At 50.0% G+C, this 17,438-nt stretch overlaps 1 protein-coding gene and 1 long non-coding RNA gene across 3 annotated transcripts in view; both read right to left on the bottom strand.

Moving 5' to 3' along the window:
• Positions 1–17,438, bottom strand: part of Igdcc3 (immunoglobulin superfamily, DCC subclass, member 3) — a 46,742-nt gene that overhangs the window by 17,056 nt on the left and 12,248 nt on the right.
• Positions 15,319–16,625, bottom strand: LOC148004206 (uncharacterized). The gene is made up of 3 exons (XR_015627785.1): positions 16,086–16,625; positions 15,931–15,990; positions 15,319–15,442 (listed from the first exon to the last, which is right to left on the bottom strand). It is a non-coding gene; the product is annotated as an uncharacterized LOC148004206 (long non-coding RNA).

Below are 17,438 nucleotides of genomic sequence, written 5' to 3'. Positions count from 1 at the left end.
ACCACCATCCAGAGTACACATGGACAGACCCATGGCTCCAGCTGCACATGTAGCAGAGGATGGACTTGTTGGGCACCAATGGGAGGAGAGGCCCTTGTTCCTGCCAGGGCTGGACCCTCCAGTGTAGGGGAATGTCAGTGTGGGGAGGTGGGAGGCAGTGGGTGGGTGGATGGGGGAACACCCTCATAGAGGCAGGGGAGGGGGAAGGGGATAGGGGGTTTATGGACAGGAAACCAGGAAGGAGGATAATGTTTGAAATACAAATAAAAAATATAAAAAAATACCCACTGGGAAGGATAAATAATTGTTAGTTTAAAATAATTTCTTTTTTTTTTAAAGATTTATTTATTTTATGTGTACACTGTAGCTGTCTTCATACACTCCAGAAGAGGGCGTCAGATCCCATTACAGATGGCTGTGAGCCACCATGTGGTTGCTGGGAATTGAACTCAGGACCTCTGGAAGATCAGTCAAGTGCTCTTAACCGCTGAGCCATCTCTCCAGCCCTTAAAATAATTTCTAAAATATTCATTATAAGTTGAAATGGTAATGGTTGGACCTTCAAACAGTCCACAAAACAATATAAAAATTGCATCGATAATTTAAAAATGCTGATAATGTTGACATGAAAACATGTGAGAAATATCAGGTAAAATACAATGTATTAAAATCAACTGCACTTTGGTCCAACACTCATTGGGAGGCTTTGGCAGGCAGATCGCTGAGTTTGAGGCTAGCTTGATCTCCATATCAAGTTCCAGGCCAACCTGGGCTACATGAAATCCTGTCTCAAAAATGAAAAAATACAAAAATAAATGGCAACTGTACTTGTGTTTTGTTCTTACTGTTTTGTAAATTTAGTCACCTGTGGCACTAAAATACTTCCACTAGACAATAAGGCTACTTGGTGCCCACACAAGAGTCCCAACATCTGAGGTTGGGGTTGTCCCATCTTCTAAAGGAGGTTTCAGCCCTCAAGCTGTCTGCACATTAAATTAGAATTAGGCCTGGAAGGTGGCTCAACGTAGAGGTCCTTGCCACTGAGCCTGGCAACCTAATTCCCATCACGGGGACCCATAGGGGAAAAGGGGAGAACTGACCCCTATGACTTGCCTTCTGACCTCCATGTGTGCCCCTAGAGCATGTGAGTCCTCACGCTGTCATAAATAAATGTAAGAGAAATAAAGAAATAAATTCGATGTGAAAATGTAAGTTCTGCTCCTTAAACTCAGCGGCACTTTTCAAATGCTCAACTGCCATGAGAGGGCCATTGGCTACACCACCAAGAAGCCCCGTAGAGCCTCAGCCATTGCGGAGTTCTCCCCAACAGTGTTCCTCTATGGGCAAGCAAGGCCTACTTCTTTCTTTCTGCCTCCTTCTCATAGCTGTCCCCTCAAAAAGGACCCCCTTCTCTCTGTCTCCGTCTCTGTCTCCGACTCCGTCCCTAACTTGCCCTGCTTCTCTGGCTTGCCCTCCTTTTGGCTGTATGAACACAGAAACAGGATGAAGTCCATCCCTGGTCTATAGACCTGTAGGCTGGCAGCTTCACGCAGCCAGATTCCTTCCTGTCCTAAGTTGGGAATGTTTGCTAAGAACTTTCTGCGTTAGCAGTGCAGACAACATTAAAGACCCTGGAGTCACACTGAACCCAGGTCAAAGTTCAACACTATGATTACATTCGCCCCAAGTTCAGCTCACTATTATGAACCCCGAGAACTCGGGCAAGCGATACAATCTCTCGGAACTGTTTTGTTGGGTTTTGTTGGTTTGTTTGTTTTGAGACAGGGTTACACTATATATCTCTGATCGTCTGGAACTTACTTCCCAATGGTAAGACTTACTAGTCTCAAGCTCACAGAGCTAGCCTGCCTCTGCCTCCTAGGTCCTGGGGTTAGAACTGTGAGTCACCACACTTGGTTCTTGGAACTTCTATTTTGTCACCTGTAAAACAGATACTCCCCTCACTAGGCTGGCTGCCGCCTGCTGTTGGAGGGAATCAGGAAAACCGAACTAAAAGAGAGCCTGAGGTTAGGAAAGAACAAGGCTGGGGTGAAAGACTCCATCAAGAGTCAAGCATCTTTCCCAGGAGAGGAGGCAAAAGCAGGCACCTCGGGTGCTCTGGAGTTGGCCTGGAGAGAATTTGCAAAAAAATGGTGATGGGGGGGTCATTGGAGGTGAGGGACAACAAGGAATTAACTAGAGTGTGGTCTTCTGTCTGACTTATGCTTGGAGGTTTCATAGAGACAAGCTGTCAGTTGGAAGAGGCCGCTGGGTAATCGAGGCCTTGATTTCTCTAGTAAAATGTTTATGAAGCCCATAAACTCATGCCTTTATTGGCCGGGCTCATTCTGGCCCCTGGATGTGGCTCTCTGAGGTGTAGTTAAAACACCTGCTGAACTAGGCCCCCGATGGCGACGCTGGCCTCCTTCCAGACCCATTCAGAAGCAGTGGTGAGGTCTAGTGGGATTTGACCAGTTGTGTTCCACCTCACATGTTCTCTAATCCCACGGGTACCTCTATAAACGTCACGTTCCAAAAAGACTAGGGGAAGGAGGGCGGAGATGGTGAGGGTCCTGGGGCAGCTGGGGTATTGTCCACACTGCACTTTACCCATGGGTGGGAAATACAGGCCTTTCAACCCAGTTCTCCAGCCCAGACTCACCATTACTACACTCACATGTCCCCACCATCCAGAACCCCCTTAGCCCTTCATTTTGACTCTGTTAAGGGGCAACAGGTACTGGGCAGCCGAGGTCACCCAGGGGTAAAAAGCACAGCTCAGTGGCTCTGTGTACTTCACTGTGGCTAAAGCTGGGCTTCTGAATCCCAAGAGTGCACTAGGAAGCAGAAAGGGGCTGTGCGGATGTTGGAATAGCAGGAGGGTGGACGGAGCTGAAGCAGCTCCTATAGACCGAGGTGCTTTAGAAGCTTTGCTGCCCAGCTCTTGCCAGTGACCCTGTAGAAGCTCGTGCATCCTTCAAGTTGGCCTCCTCAGGCTCCTGACCCCTTCTTGGGCCCCTGAACCCCAGGCCCTCTCTCCCACCTCCTGGCTCCACCACCGGCTCACCAATCCCCCTACTCTGGCCCCAATTCCAACACAAAAGGCAACTTTGTCTTTCAAGTCCCCAGTCATAAATCCACAGCTCACCCCTCTGCAGCCACCTCTGACAAATGGGGGCCTGGAAAGGGGAGTGGTGTGGGATGGTTTGTGTGTGTGTGTGTGTGTGTGTGTGTGTGTGTGTGTGTGTGTGTGGAGGGGGGGGGTACGTTCCCTTTAGGAAAGTCTGTGCTTCTGGCTATTGGCTCCTTCAAGACTGGGGAACCTCCAAACTTTGATACCACAGTAGGTCAAGGGCAGAACGGCGGGGAGACTGGGAGCTGGAGCTTCCAGAGCCCCTAGACTGGGCTTTTACAATCCCAGGAGAATAAAAGTCCTCAAAGCTCTACTTTTAATCACTTAGCCCGGATGTTTGGAGGCTCCAGTTCTTCCCCCCACTCCTCCTCCATTTCCAGCCTCCCGGGGAGAGTGTGAAGTGTGCCTGGAGTGAGTGTGCTCGCCTATTAGGTATGTGTGCCTAAGGGTGGATGTGACACATCGTGGTGGCCTCTGGAGCTTTAGAGGGTGGAGGGGGAGGGGAACAGAGGAAATGTACGGAAGCCCCCTCCCCCCACCCCTGCCCCATGTGGTCCTTTCACCGACCGACTAGGGTTTCAAAAGCAAGCCCAGTTTCAAGTACTTTGCCCTGTTTTCATGCTTCGTATCAGGTGAACATACGTTCTGGGGTTTGGTCCAGGAAGTACAGTCGCCTGTCCCAGTCACACAGCAGACCTGCTGAACCCACCCTGAGCATTCATTCATTCAACAGATACACACTGAACAGGAGTGCCAGGATCAGACTCTCTGTCATCTCAGAAGCAAAGCTGCCCACCCCTGGGCACTGTCCTTAGATGTTCTCATTACACTCCGGAAAGAGTCTAGTGAAATCACCAGGCTCCTAGGTGCTGTCACAATAACGTGCCTGAGGGCTGGCGGGATGGCTGCTCTTCCGGAGAACCCAGGTTTGATATCCAGCACCCGTTTATGGCTCACAATAGTCTCTAATTCCAGTGCCCTCTTTTGGCCTCTGAGGACACCAGACATCTATGTGGTACACAGACATGCATGCAGACAAAACACCCATACACGGAGAACAAAAGATTTAAAAATATGGCTACACAGGTCCATTGAGCTGGGGGGGGGGGTGGCACATTCCTTTAATCCCTGTACTGGGGAGGCAGAGGCAGGTAGAAACTCTGAGTTCAAGGCCAGTCTGGTCTACAGAACAAGTTCTGGGATAGCCAGAGCTACACAGAGAAACCCAGTCTTGGAAAAACAAACAAGCAAACAAGAAAACCGGCCTACTGGAGCTGAAGGGTAGCTATTACACCAGCACAATAGCTACGAGAGGCAGGGACTGTCCACTTTTCTAGGGCTCAGAGAAGTTAAGAATTTGCTAAAGGTCACACAGATAACTAATGAAATTAATGTTTGAACTGAACATGGGCTGACTCCAAATCCAGAGCTCTTTCCCAACATCACAGCTGCCCTCAGTAAAAACCAAAACCAACCAACCAACCAACCAACCAACCAAACAAACAAACCAACAAACCCCCACACACTCACAAGCTGCTCATATATGACTGACATGCCCACAGGAGGACACACCAGTGCTCTATATCTTAGACGCTCCAGCCATGATTCCGATCTTTTTTTTTTTTTTTTTTTTTTTTAGAGACAGCCACACACAGCAAGTTCACTTTCATTTAATTGCCCCAGGGTTTGGTGGTTTTATAGAGTGGAACTAATGCAGGAAAGCACCATGATAAGGCAGTGTTATCACCACACTAATGGCCCCTAAATTCTATTAACACAGGTAAATAAATAGCCAAGATGTGCTTGTCCCAGGTGGCTCTTCTCTAAGCAAGTCCGGGGTCTTTCCAGAGTGGGGAGGCTCAGGGGGATCCCCTGTGGGATATACAAATGGAGAAGTATTTTTCCCTTGGGCTGGGAGGACAACTCGTGGTGAAATGCCGTAGCTTCCATGGGGTATTGGTGAGGCCAGGAACTTGGGCTAACTCCTTAAACAACTAGTTACACAATCGTGGTGATGTCAAAGACCTTCTCTGGACCTCAGTTTGGCTTTGTTTGTTTGTTTTGATTTCCCCCCTTGTGCACCAGGGGAGTTAAAAGGTCGTGGAGTTCAAAATATTGCCCAGCTGTAACTAACCTTCAAGGCACCAAGTGTGCCAAGGGTCGGGGAGGGAGTGGCCCTGAGAATAAGTCTTTGGTGGATTTGAAAATGCCCAGGTCCAGCAGAGCTGCCTCCCTATGCAGACTGTGTGTCTCTGCTAGTGTCAGGGTCACCAATCTTCCTACGTAAATCTGCCGGGTCCCACCATATCCTTAACTTCCGTTGTTCTGGTCTGGACACCGGATCTCTCTCACCTCCCGGAAGGGCATCTGGTTAGGGGGCCCAGGCTGGAGCTATTAAGTAAATTGCTTTCACATGACCACCAGGACAACTCAACAAAAACAGACACTTCCCCCAAATTTCCAGAGCCATATATTAGGATTCACAGGGATTGATGGAGAGGGGTTAGGTACCAGAGAGGCAGCCGGCTCAGGCTGACACAAGCCATGCATCTTTTCAGTTTCAACCTTGGTTTTACTCATCTGTAAAACGGAAGTGGAGAAGGGTAGAAAAATGCCCAAGGTACGGACCTAAACATGAAGAAGACACCATCATGTACTTGCATTCCCTGCATGCAGGAGACAGGGAGGTTGGAAGTTCAAGGTCATTCTCAACTACATATCATTGAGACCAGCCTGGACTATAAGAGAACTTGGTTTTTGTTTTGTTTTGTTTTCTTAAAGACTAGAGAGGTGGCTTTCTGGTTAAGAGCACATATTGATCTCGCAGAGGACCTGATTTTGTTTCCCAGCTTCCACACTGGGAAGCTCACAATCACCTGTAACTATAGACAGCTCGAGGGAGACCTGCTGTCTCTGACCTCCATGGGCATCTGTATTCATGTGTACACATACACACATACACGCAATTAAAAATTGTAAAAGAGGGTTGGGGATTTAGCTCAGTGGTAGAGCGCTTGCCTAGCAAATGCAAGGCCCTGGGTTCAATCCCCAGCTCCGAAAAAAAAAAAATTGTAAAAGAATCTAGGACAACACTGTCCCCTCCGGATCCAGGAAAGGACACTTCTGCATTGTGTTCTGCAAGCATGATGTTGCCTCCTGGAATCTCTTATACCTCAACACCAAACCCCTACAGATGGGGACTTATGGGTCCCCACCCCCAATCATTCTCTAGAACAAGCCTTATCTATTTTCAGGAGGCAGGAGGTCCGTAACTGTGGAGGACCACGGAGTTTCTTAGCTGGTATGGACAGTAGTTGGAGGTCTCCTAACACCTCAGAAACAAACCATCTGCAGAGGGTTTCAAAATGTTTTCTAAAAAGTCACAGGAATCATGGGACCAGCTCAAATGAAGTCTCTTCTCCCCTGTACACTTCATTAACAGTCTCATTACGTGCCAGTAGACCAGGTTATATACAAAGGAATCACTGATCACCTTTCTCCCTCCATGGCTAATTGGTCCTGATTTACCTCCCTTTTCTTTCCTGCTGCTTTGGCTTAAGGTCCCATCACTTAGGACTGTTACAGTAATCCCACGCCCACCTGAACCTTCCCCATTTCAGTCTTATGTCCCTCCTCCCAAAAGTTGCAAAGTTGCTTAGTGTCTCATAAAGCTTCTCCCTCCCTCCCTCCCTCTTTTTAAGACAAAGAGAAACATCTTTTTTATTTTTTTAAGATTTATTTTGATTACGGTATCTACATGTACACCTGCATGCCAGAGAGGGCATTGGATCCCATTACAGATGGTTGTGAGCCACCATGTGGTTGCTGGGAATTGAACTCAGAACCTCTAGAAGAGCAGTCAGTGCCCTTAACAGATGAGCCATCTCTTCCTCTTCGTCCCAGTTAGTGTCTATTTGTTGTGTTTTATGAGGAAACTCATTGGCATTCAGACATTCATGGTCTTCATTATTATAGAGTGATGAGTGTCTCATCTCTCTATGCTCAAAAGGTAATTTCATGGTCACGTGATTTGTACTCGATCGTGTAAGTTTTCCTTCTCTGAATATACCGTGTTTGTTTTGCTTTTGTTTTTCTTGAGGCAAGGAATCCTGACTGTCCTAGAACTCACTCTATATAGAGCAGACTTGAACTCACAGAGATCCACTTGCCTCTGCCTCCCAAGAGTTTTGAGTTTTAAAAAAGATTTATCTTTACTCCCCCCCCCCCCCCCCCCCCCGCAGCTGGGGACCGAACCCAGGGCCTTGCGCTTACTAGGCAAGTGCTCTACCACTGAGCTAAATCCCCAACCTTTATCTTTACTTTTTATGTGCGTATTTATTTTATGAGCATGAGTGTTTTGCCTGCATGAATAGGCAACTTCAGAGGCTAGAAAGGATCCCATGGAACTGGAGTTGAGAATGGTTAAGGTACTGGGAATCCTCTGCAAGAGCACCAAGTGATCTTAAGCACTAAGCCATCTCCCTAGCAACCCATTTTCTGCACCCAGCTCCCCACACTTTAAAAAGACATGGTCTCTCTGTGTAGATCTCAGAGAGATCCAACCCCTTGCTTCTGCCTCCTGAGCGCTGGTGTAAAAGGCGCAGCCCCAGGCCCAGGCTACACTGTGGAAGCTCCCGTTTCTTTGCCTCTCCTCTCCATTTGGTCTGGAGCCCTTTCGTGCTCTCCCCCTGCAAACACTTCTGCCTTCCACATCTCCCAAAAGAAACATTGCCTACGGCTCCCATTTAGCCCTTATCAAACCATCTTCCTGCCTCATCAAACTATCTTTCTTCCTATTCACCTGTGGACTGTGATTCCCACAAGACTGGAGAGCAGACTAAGCTGCCTTCCTATTTCCAGCACCACGAATGGACACGAGGTAAATAATGAGTCCTCATAAACTGTGGTCTGTTCTGAATGGTCCAGAAGGCCAGTTGTTCCTACTCATTTTATTTTGAGACAGGGTCTCCTGCATGGCAGGCTGGCCTGAAACAATGTAGCAGAGGTCGACCTTGAACTTCTGATCCTTCGGGCTGCACCTCCCAATTGCTGGGATAAGGGCTATGGCACCCAGTTGATGGAGTACTGGGATCAAACCCAGGGCTGCATGCACACCAGGCAGACACTCTACCAATTGAGCTAAGTGCCATGCCTTTCCTCATCTTGTCTTCTGCCCAAGTCCTCACCTTTGCACAACTTCCTCACCTTTAGCCTAAGCTTCTTCAGTGAGAATTAAAAAGTCGGACAGAGCGCTGTTATGGGTTGGAACAACCTAGAGTTCTGCCTAACAATGCAAATGCCAGTGTCCCACTGTCAGAGATTCCTTGGTCTGGGGTGGATGAAAGACGACAAGAATCTGTTTCTACTCCAGGAGACCACTCACATATTTAGCTAGCTTTGGGCACCTCTGGCCCCGTGCAGATTCTTGAGAACAGCGACAGGGGCAGATTCTCAGCCCAGCCCCCCAACCTCTTCCTGGAGGCCGGCTGGTCCTAGTATTCCGACTCCAGTGCCCTAGGCGAGGCGAGATGCGGAGGGCAGCAGGCGGTGGGAGAGCCTTCAGAGCGCAGCCCCCGCGGGGGCCGGGTAGAGGCATTCGGGGGGCGGGCGGGCAAGGTCAGGGCCCGAGCCAGGGGCCCTGAGAGCCTCGCTCGCTCAGCGGCAGGAGTAAGTGGGACCATCTGCTTCACTCCTCCGAGGTCATTGCTTTGTGTCAAGCTCCCCATCCCCCTCGCTCCCCTCCCTCCTTCCTCCCCCTTTGCCCTTTGACTCCCGGGACTCAAAGGGAGAGAAGCACTTGAGGTTCTGATGAAAGTGGGAGTGTGATGGGGTGCGACACCAGCATCCGCGGCACCGCTCAACCGCAGCCCGGAATCTCCGCAGCCAGAGCGCAAGCCGCGCGGTGCAGGATCTCGGTGCGCGGTGCAGGCGCGGGCGCGGGGCGCTCCTGCAGGAGGCAGGCCCGGTTCCCACAGCCCGCCGGGCCGGCCGGGCCCCTTTGAAGTGGCCGCAGCTGCACACCCCGCCCCGCGGCTAATCCGGGCCGACGCGGGCGTCCTCGTCCCCCCCCCCCCCCCCCCCGCATAGCAATAGTGTCCGCGCTGAATGGCACTGGCTAATTACCTCGCTCGCACCACCGCGGGTGAATGAGAGAATCCGACATTGTGCAAGGCGAATGGAGAAAATAAGACAGCCATTGTCCTCGCACGCCAAACGAGGGTTTGATGTCGCTGGGGCGAGCGAAGCACCATTTCCCGCCACCCTATCCCTCTCCAGTGGTTCGAATTCCCCAACTAGGCCTGGCCCCTTGCTCCCTCTCATAAGGTGAAACTGAGACAGCAATTCCTGTCCCCCAAAGAGAAGATGGACGAGAGGGGAGCACCCGCTCCTGCTCCCACTACTCCTGACTCCTCAACCAGCCTTCTCAGTTAGCAGTCACCTCCTCTGGTCCCCCAGTGCCTGAGTCTGAAAGCCAGGAAAGGCCTGCATTCACCAGGCCCTAATTAGATTTCGTTAGAACACATGAAACCATTGGAGGAACAGTGAGGAAAATTGTCCGCTTCGGGGTCCACCTGTGGGTCACCAACTGCAAGCACCAAAAAGTTTAGAGAATGCTTGGGAGAGATAGGGGAATGAGCCCCCAGGGCAGAACTCAGTAAAGCCTAGAAGAGACAGAAAAAAACCTGGCAGGATGAAGTCTGGAAGGCCAGGAAGCAGGATTTGAATCAGGTGCACTGAAGCTGCAGTTTTGAGGCAAACAACGGTCTTCCCTAGTAGGTTGGTGGGTTGGTACCAGTGCAGTGTGGACTCCAGCTACAGATAGGAGAAGACAGACTCCCCATCAGAAAACCCTCGAGCCTAAGTCATTTCGTCCTCTATTAAGTAGTCAGCTCAGCTAAGAAATCAATCAGAACCAAAGGAAACTGATATGGACGGGCAAACTGGTGGTCCTGCTGTGTAAGGTGTTTCACGCTGCACCTTTTCTTCATCAATACCAAACAAGACAGGGAGGGGTCTTCCAGGTAACACGGACAATCCAACTTCTATATCAGGGGTGACTTTCCCCCACCCTCTATTCTGCCCGATGTTAGTGAGCACTATCTTGTAACACACACCAGAGAATTCTCCCTACATGTGCAGGAGTTTCTAATGCTCCTCTCATGGCAACATTGAAGGCCCCTTGCTGGCAGCCACAACCGACCCCTTAATCGGAGAAACCATCTACTTTGGGAAATAGCATTAAAAAATAGGGCTTGGGATGTAGCCCAGATAACAGTACGTACACACACAAGGCCCTGAGTTCAAATCCCAGTACTACCGAGCAGCCAGGAGGTGGGAGGATCAGAAGTTCAAGGTTATTCTCGGCTACGTAGTGAGGCCCAGGCCAGCCTGGGCTGTATGAGACCCTGCCTCAGAAGAGGAACAACACTGGAAAGAATGAGTGAGAGCCACCACACAGTCCCTTGTCACCAAGTGCTAGCTGCAATCACAAGGGAAAGCACACTTTCAAATTCCAAGGGAAGCTCATCGTTTTCCTTACTCGGTCCCGAAGCAAAGTTTATTAGAACCCTGTGCCTAGCCCAGATGTGATCACAATGTTTTCCTTCATATCTCCAAGTAAATCTTTGTCATGGGACTCCTATTTCTTCTGCCTGAGGCTGTATTGGGCCTTTTAAGCTCGGCTTCACGACACCTGCTGCTGTGAACTACTCACTTACTTGAAAGGTCTGCCTGGTTAGTCAATTTAGAGAGCAGCAGAACAAAACAAGGAGATAAAGCAGAGTCTCTTTGTATGGGGTAGAGGCGGGCGGTCTGGAGCTGCCCCCACCCGACCCATCCCCCACCTTCTCCCGCCTCGAGTGAGTTCTTGAGCCCCTTCATAGAGCCACAAGACTCTAAGAGATGATGCTTAACGCTGATTTCCTATAGAGAAAAAGAACTTATCCAAGGAAACAGCTATTTTTTTTTTTTGGTTCTTTTTTTCGGAGCTGGGGACCGAACCCAGGGGGAAACAGCTATTAGTAGCAGATCAAAGACCATTTTTAATTTGATAGAGGTTACTACTTTCACATTGTGTATGTGTGTATGCATGTGTATACATGTGTCTGTGTGTGCAGATGCATGTACAGGCTACCGGTTGAAGGTCAAGTGACTTCCTCAATCGTTCTTCAACCTATTTTTATTGTTGTTATTTTATTTTTAGATTTTTATTTGTGTGTGTGTGTGTGTGTGTGTGTGTGTGTGTGTGTGTGAGAGAGAGAGAGAGAGAGAGAGAGAGAGAGGTGTATGCACATGCTATTGGAGGCCAGAAGAGTGTGTCAGATCCCCTGAAGCTGGAGTTACACGCAGTTATGAGCTACTTGGCCAGTGGAAGTAGGTGCTAGGAATTGATCTGGGGTCCTCTGGAAGAGTATTAAGTTCTCCTAATGGTTGAGCCATTTCTCTAGACCCCGCCACATTCATTTTTTGCCACAGGCTCTCTGGCTTACCTAGAGCTCACCAACTTGGCAAACTGAAATATTGCCCAGAAATTCCCAGAGGGCCTCCTGTTTCTGTCTACCCAGCACATGGGTGCTGGAGATCAGAGCTCAGGGCCTTAAGCTTGCATGGCAAACACCGAGTAAGCCATCCCCCCAGCCTCTAACCTTTATCTTACAAGACTCAAGTACTCAATCAGAGATCACATTCGTGTGCACGTGTGTACTTTGATCAGACTTCAGTGACAGTGCTGAACGCTCAATCCTCAGGTATAATTTGAAGACGGTCCACTATTCAGAAGCAACAGGAACCTCCGGCTCTGATGACAATCTTTATTATCTGATGCCAATTTCATCTCCTATCTTACCAACCCAAATAAGTGACTTGCAAGAAAACCCTCCACAGGCAAGCGCTCTGCGAGGAAGACAAGGATAACGACCATTGCCACAGCAACACCCGCCCGTGGGATGCTTCAGCACCACTTTGGTTGTGATGTTTATAGGTGGCAGGAAGGGGGCGGCCATGTATATGCATGGTCCTTCCAAAGAGGAGGCCCAGGAACTGGAGGTAAGGGGAGCTTTTTAGCATAGAGTCTGTCCTGTTACTCCTTTTCAGGTTGAAGATAGTAGCTTGGCATCCTGGAGTGCCTCTGCTTCCCTAGGAGATAGTCTCCAGTGGCGGCACACAAGTGGATTCTCGCTAAGACTCTAGGTGACTAGAATGGGCATTAGGGGTAGAGTCGAATGAAGAGAGATAGATAAAACTGTTTGATCATCTTTGAGTCCCAATTCCACCCTCAAGTATCAACTCCAGACCATGCACAGAGGGTGGCTACAGGAAGGAAGGATGCTCTCCTCTAAGTGTCTGCAGATCAGAGGGAGAGCTGAGTCCTGTGCACCTGCCCCAGAAAGACTGAGGCTTCTGAAGCCTCCAAAGAGCAAATCAGTCCGCATGGATCCTCAGAATCCCCCTCAGAATGACGTGATAAAAGCAGCAGCAGGCTGTGCTGGGTGGTACATCCTTGTACCTCAGTGCCTGGAGTTGTCTCAAAAGTAAAGCTATCAGGGCCGGGGCAGTTGGTGGATTGCTTGCCAGCACACAGGAGGTCCTGGGTTTGATCTCCAGCATTATATAAACCAGAAAGGTGGCACGTGTCTATAATCCCAGCGCTCTGGGATCAGAGGTTCATGGTTATCATTGGCTGCATGTCAAGTTCAAGGCTAGTCTGGGATGCATTAGACCCTCTCTTAATAAAATAAATTAAAAGAATACATTCAATTAAAAAGCAGTATCATTTTATCTCATAAAGTCTTAATCCCAGAAGCAGCAGGCAACGTTGCTTGTTGTGATCTTAATTTTTGTCACAGTTTGATGACAGAATGATTGACTTGGGACTCCAAGTCGGGAACAAAGGAAGGGGCAGGAATCCAAACAGGCGCAATGCTGGGCTTATTCCATATATTCCCATTACTGGGTGACCTGAGACAACAGAAACAGAACATCCTGCAGGGGAGACTACATGAGACAGGGCTTCTCTGGGCTGCTAGAGGAGTGTGACATCACTATCAGGGATCTCAAGGAAATCAAGGTGAATCGGATTGTTGTTGAGTGGCATTCCATGCTGGGATGTGAGAGGCAGGGTGAGAATCCCCCAAAGGAAGGGAGAAAATAAGCCAAATTTGAAGGTGGGAGAAAAAGATGCAGGACTTGTTGTTTATCCCAGGCTTCCAACTCTCTAAGGTCCTATTCAACTCTGGCTCTGAAATTAAAACTCAAATCCCACTTGACCAATCAGCACATGGGAAAGAACATCTGGTCCCTTGCTATTCCCCGTCACAGCTGTACATTCAGGACGTGGGACAAGGTTCTCCCATTTCCAGGGCAGTGATATGAGGAACAGACTAGTTGGGAGTCTGAGAATCGGGCAGGCAGGGGCGGTGTGATTTGGACCTGCGACCTTCCGTTCTGATGTACTCTGGCAACATCACTGTCACGACGACATGCTCCCCCATATTTGAGTCTGCTCTCCTACAGCCTCTGAGACTTCTGCTTCTTCCCTCCCAATTTCAAACTGCAAATAGATCGTCTGGCCCAGCCCCTTGGTCAGAAATCCTTGGCCAAGCACAGTGGGAAGAATGGAGCTGGGAGCCCAGGGCCTTATCTCTCCTCCACTTTCTCCTGTAGTTCCAGATTCCCAGACTGCGTGGAGGTTAAGTTTTTAGAGTTAACCAAAGCAAAGTGTCCCTGCAGAAAATGACCACTGCCAACTATAGGAATAGGGATCCTGAGACACTGGGTTCTGGATCTCCAGAGCCAAGAAAGGAAACACACACAACAGCGCACACATACGTTGCATCTGCACAGACCCTTACTGTTGCAAGGGTGACTTGGCTGCAAGGGGCTAATCATCTACAGAGATGGGAAGATGGAGGTTGGGAGGAGTACAAAGGACTGCACATGGCCAGCAGGGTCACAAGTGCTGGGCCCACGAAACCTCACACTCGCACAGGTGACTTCAGACTGAACACTGGGCAGAACCAGAAGTAAGGGGTCTTTCTGCCCAGTGCTCAGTCTGAAGTCACGTGTCCAGGAAGACTGGAGCCCTGAGCACGATGGATGTCAGTCATGGCTCCCTGCTCTTACTTCCCACTCAAGAGTCACAGTGACGGATCTGTTTTGGAGCCTGTCGGCCACAGCTCCTCATCACTGATAAGGATCTCTGCCCTGTGCACTTCCAGCAGATAGATACCTACTGCCCTTCCCTATGAGTAGGATGCGGCATTCTTCAATGGGGGCTAAGAGGGCAGAGGGACCACCACAGACTTCCCTCCAGATTAGTGGGAGGGGGTGTTCATCTGGCCTCCAGAGCGGGCTGGGGAGAGACTATAACCTTGGGCAGAGGTAGGCCGCTAACTCCTGGAATCCTTGGGCCACCAAGCCCCCAGGATTGTAGTTACTGCCTTGGCCAGGGGACAGCACAAGGACAATCAGCGGCTTCCTCCAGGCTGATTATGTCTCTTCCCTGACACCCTCCTTCCCCTCCCCCTCCTGCCAGGACCCCTGGGGAGAAGGAGCCATCACAAACCAAGCCAGTTCCTCTCCTGTGATTTGTTCTGAATTTTCAAACAAAGAGTAATTATGACAGATGCCGAGCAATCAGCATCATTATGCGTGGGGAACAAGAAAGTGAAAGGGAGTCCAGGGAATCCTGTTGGGGGGGGAGGGGAATTCGTCTTCCCTCCTCAGGAACTGGCAACTCCCACCTCTACCTCCAGCAGCCCCAGCAAACCTCCTAACTTCCTTCCCTGATGCACCCCCCCCCACCCACCCCCCTCCAGGAAGGTAACCCACGTTCAGGCCTACCTGGGAGTTCCCAGCAGAGGCTCAGAGTAGGGGAAGAGGAATCACCGTGGCTGGGGCTCTAAGCTGTTCTCTGGTTCCTGGCCCTCTACCCACCCATGCTATGGGTGTCTGCTGTGTTCCAGTGGGCACTGTAGCAGGCTAACCTGGCTTTGACTCTCAGTTTCCCCACTTCCTCTGTACCTTCTAGTAAGCGACTCAATCATTTTGGATCCCCCCAATTTCTGATCTATAACCAAGTACTAGAAATACTAATGTAATTCTTGTGGGAATTAAGTAAATGAGCCCAGAGAGGGTTTATTACAGAGCAGTAGCCTCCATGACCACGACTACATTTTTTTTTATTAATTATTATTAGCTGTTTCACTTGAATGCCAACTCACGGCCAGGCTCCTGTATCCAGTGTGCTTTGGGAACTCGTGAAGGAAGCCCTCTGCGATAGGCCACGGGTGTCAGCAGCCCTCATCAGAACTGCAACCATGACAAAAGCAAAATAGAGACATACACGGCCCGTTTGTCCTAGGGGAGGGGCACAGGGACCTCCCACCCTCTTTTGGAAGTAGGGGCCAATAAGGTTCTTGGAGAAAGCCAGAATTCAGACTGGTGTCTCATAAATATCTGACACGGAGGAGCTGGGAAAGGCCTGAAGAACAGGGCAGAAAGATGGGGTTATGGGGACCTACGTACAGACGGTCCTGGTTCAGGCCAGAACAGTTTGCTGAAAGACTGGGAGCCCTTGGGTGCCCTAGACACCTCAGCTTTTTAAAAAAAATGTTTTAAAATGCTAATGTGTCTGCCTGTGCATCTGTATGAGTGTATGCCACGTGGGTGGGTGGCCCACAGAGGCCAGAAGAGAATACTGAGTCCCCTGGGACTAGGATTACAGATGGGTGTGAGCAGCCAGATGTGGGGCTAGGAACCCAGTGCAGGTCCTCTGGGAGAGCGGCTGGCACTCTTACCTTTCCAGTCTCGGTTTTTAAAGTCTGTAAGCCCTAGTGTGGTGATGCTTGCATGTAATCCTAGGAAGACAGAGAAGGCCATGAACTCAAGGTCAGCCTGGGCTGCCTAGGAAGACGCTGTACAACCACAACAGACAAAACGAAGCTAGACTCACCCTCTAGTTACGTCTGGTTTTTCTTGGAGACTAGGAAGACCACTCAGGTTGCAGTGGGCCGAGCACTTTAGGGTCCTTTTCTGTAGCATGCAGTCCAGTGAAAGAGCTACGACTTGGTTCTCTTTCATGGTGGTCTGCCCCTCACCTGCCCCTCCTCTGCTTTTAGGTGGTCTGGTCTCCATCTGCCCACCCCAAGTCCCCAGGGCCTCTTGGTAGTCTCCACTCCCCCACATTCCAGTGGCCTTGGGGGCAGCAGCCAGACCTGAAAGTCCAGTTTCTGCCCATTATCAACCGCTAGCATCTCTTTGCAACCCAACACCAGCATTCCAGAGGGCAGTCCAGGGCTGCCCCACCTCACAGTCGGGGTCAGTGTCCAGCGAGGGGGCAGCCAGGTTCTCAGATTCCTTCCAGTGAGGACTGACCTCTGGGGAGGCCCTGGCTTGTGGAGGAATCTGTAAAGCCCTTCTTTTGGGGTCCTCTTTGAACCGTCCCCTCTTTGGTTCTCTGTAGAGGGAATCTGTTTCCACAGCAGAGGGTTCCCTGAAAGCAAAGAAGGCTAGAGAAATCACTGTGGAGGAAGGTAGGCGGAATGGCAGACCACGGAAGGGGGAAGGAAGGGCTGAGGAGAAGCCAGGGGAAACTGGCCCTCGGGTTTATTAAAAGGCAAACACATCAAAGTCACCTCAGAGGGAGGCAGAGGTGGGGAGTGGATGGAAGTTCTAAGCAGCAGAGACAGAGGTGGTGCTGGGAGGTTGGTGGGAGCCAAGTCTCTAACCAGACTCTCCCCTGCATGAACAAGGCCGGCCTGTGCCTAGCGGCAGTCCACCTGTCCCTCAGGGCCCTCTATGGGCCTTTTCCTATCTTCTTAGCACTGGGCTTCAGGTGCCCAGGAGTCCCTCCTTGGTCAGTACACAGGTGAGAGTAGCAAACTTCAGAGTTTTAACAAGTCTAGGGACAGGGCTCAGAAAAGAGGGAGAGGTTCCTTGGGAAGAGTTAGTTAGCATTTGTCCATAGGCTCACTTGGGATGGCAGACAGATTTGGGGACCCACCCAATGAATGAAAACTAGGAGCTCGATGTCCGGGGAGCTATGGCCATGCCCATCAGCTCACAGTCTAAGACCTCGTCCTCTAAAGCAATGATCCATGGCTCACCCACTTCTCCCCACCCACAAGGCCACAGCTAGAGAAATATAGGGTGTCATAGGTAAACTGTGCACAGGGTGGACATTTTTGGTGGAATTACAAATTCCAGGAGGAGCTGTCTGCTGTCTACTTTGCCATCCTGAATACCTTTCTGTTCCATTCCACTTTTATTAAGGGGGTGTAAAATAGCCTTCAAGCTACTGTGCGAA

Source organism: Rattus norvegicus, chromosome 8 (genome assembly GCF_021556685.1).
Source record: "Rattus norvegicus strain SHRSP/BbbUtx chromosome 8, alternate assembly SHRSP_T2T, whole genome shotgun sequence".
NCBI lineage: Eukaryota > Metazoa > Chordata > Mammalia > Rodentia > Muridae > Rattus > Rattus norvegicus.
Note: the sequence above shows the minus strand (reverse complement) of the source record. Positions and strands in the feature narration are given on the sequence as shown.